This window comes from Apium graveolens, unplaced genomic scaffold, assembly GCF_009905375.1.
Source record: "Apium graveolens cultivar Ventura unplaced genomic scaffold, ASM990537v1 ctg9189, whole genome shotgun sequence".
In the NCBI taxonomy this organism is placed as follows: Eukaryota; Viridiplantae; Streptophyta; class Magnoliopsida; order Apiales; family Apiaceae; genus Apium; species Apium graveolens.
In genome coordinates, this window is record NW_027421813.1 from 16658 (window position 1) to 19188 (window position 2531).

The following is a 2531-nucleotide window of genomic DNA, read 5'->3' on the forward strand; positions in this document are numbered from 1 at the left end:
ACAACGTGATTATAACTTTTTTATTTATAAAAAAAATTTAGAACTGATAAATAAATAACTTGTTGATATTATGTTACCATATTAACTTGCTGATAATATATTACCATATAATAATAATTTATTAATTATCGAGTCTTGTGTAATTAACTCATTTCAAAATACTAACTTTATAGTTGTGTACAACAATTAAGACTAAAAATCAAGCCGAGCCGAGTCGAAAACTTTCAGACTCGAACTCGATTAAAAATGTCTGAGCTCGAGCACGAGCTCGATTTCAACCAAATCTTAAATCAAGCTTGAAACTCGGGTCGTAAATAGTCCGGTCGCCTCAAGTTCGGGTCGAAAGCTTGAATCAATTTCACCAAATATTGACAAAAACTCGAAATATGATTGTTATGCTCGAAATCGCTTCTATTAAATATATAAAATATAAATGAAATATTAAATATTTATATACAAATATATTTATATTAAAAAAATAGTATCGGCTCGACAAGACTCGTAAACCTTATGAGCCGAGTAATTTCAAGTTCGAGCTCGGCCGTGTAAAAAAATTTACTATTTTGCCCCCATATTTTAATAAATATGATACATAAGCTAGTTGCTATAATAAATCAAGTAGAACACAAACGTTTAAAATTTCATCTGAAGAACCCATGCCAATAAAACAACTTCAGAGAACAGGGGACTAAGAAAATTCCCAGACAAAAACACAAATCTGATACAAATATTTCATCTACAAAACTATTCACATACGCTCAAATCATTTTGATGAAGACTTAATAAAAGAAACAAGAGTTAATGAGAGTAAATCCTCTGCAGAGTTCATCATTAAACTTGGTATGTTACAAATTTTGCAAACATATTTAATGTAACCCAAAGCAAACATATTTTGCAGTTTAATTACAATTTATGTTACAAATGAGTATGTACAACACTACAAGAACGAGCCTTACAGAATTCAACATTCTTCTTTTAAAAGAAGAAACACCTACATGCTTATTACCAAGTCTATATTTGGTAGAGCTTCGCCTTTTAAGCCAAGGTTTTGCATTATAAGTAAGGAGAAACACCTACATGCTTGACTATACATAACTAAAGAATGTTTTCTATGTTCTCCTGTACCTTTGCTGCATCGAAATCCAACATTCTGCTCCCCTGATTTGCACGTATCTTATACGGCAGCACCTATGAGACTAGTATTAAACTACAACGCAACTATGAGTTGAGGCTCTGTTTCTACACATGTTATGAGATCTTCTGTTTTTTGTTGACACGGTCCCTTTCTAAGGATCCAACCCTTTTTCGTATCATGAAACACCTTGAAACACGTATAACACAAATAACCCTTTTCCATAACAGTTTAGGATTTAGTTCTGGATTGAGCTGTACATGTTGCTCATTGAAGTTCAAGGATTGCAGAAATTCCTCACCAGTAAGGGAAGTACTGGTACCATATGATGAAATGCCTGCTTGCTCACATAAATCGAACAGAAAATCCTGGTTAATATATGGACTAGGAATTTCTATCATTGTTGACTCCAATTCGTGAGACAAGCTTTCCATAAAAGAGTTCTCATCATCATATCTGCTTACGTCTTCCCACCGATCAAATGCACTTGCTACTAATTTTTGGGCATTCTTCTGTTACAAAATAAAAAATAACATAAAACATATTAGACTCAACAGATAAAAAAAAGGGAGAGATTGATGTGTATAAGAAACAGGATAAACATGCCTGTTCAGTATCGGATAGCATATCCATAGGTAAGTACTGGGATCCCTTAAGTAATCCCTTCACCTGTCCGATGACATCAAATACAACTCCACTTTTTTGTTGTGAATTATGATCAATGTACATGTATACTTCTTCATCAATTAGACATGTCTTCGCATGGTCTGTTATTTCCTCCCATATCTTAGAGCTAACTTTAAGAATCTGCACATTTTTTTATGATAACGAGTCATTGACCATAACAGGCATCAGAATTTTTTTAATCTGTTGTGATCATAACCACAGTCCAGAGTAGGCATCAATTGTGCTTTTCTATATGTTTGTGATATCCATTTATAAATACATATAAGCACAACAAAAGTACACAAGGAACAGGCAATGTGATACGAACTAACCTAATTGTAGGTGATACGAGATACTCACGGTCCATTAAAACTTTAACAGAATTGCAATGTGAAAAAGTGACTCGTGTAGTTGATTGAAACTGAACCCTCGTACATGCCTTCTTTCTAACAAATCAGAAAAGATATTAAATTTCTCAAAATTTTCAAATTACCAAGGTATTTTAATAGTTGCGACGATTTAAAGAAACAACAATACTTAGGAGCCCGTTATTTTGTTCTGCTTTTGGATTAAAAGAATGGAAAAGGGACAGTAATGAACTTAATGAAGGGAGGTATAGATGAGAGAGATGAATAATATAAGGAAAATTATAGGAAAGAAGATAAATGAGCCACTCAAATTTGGGAATTTTTGTGCTTGTTGTTCGTGGAACCGACCGAGTAACGAACACACT

At 33.2% G+C, this 2531-nt stretch overlaps 1 long non-coding RNA gene across 1 annotated transcript; it reads right to left on the reverse strand.

Annotated features, from left to right (window-relative positions):
• Nucleotides 1–783: 783 nt before the first annotated feature.
• On the reverse strand, nucleotides 784–2297 carry LOC141705645 (uncharacterized). The gene is made up of 3 exons (XR_012568431.1): nucleotides 2131–2297; nucleotides 1739–1939; nucleotides 784–1644 (listed from the first exon to the last, which is right to left on the reverse strand). It is a non-coding gene; the product is annotated as an uncharacterized LOC141705645 (long non-coding RNA).
• Nucleotides 2298–2531: the final 234 nt, after the last annotated feature.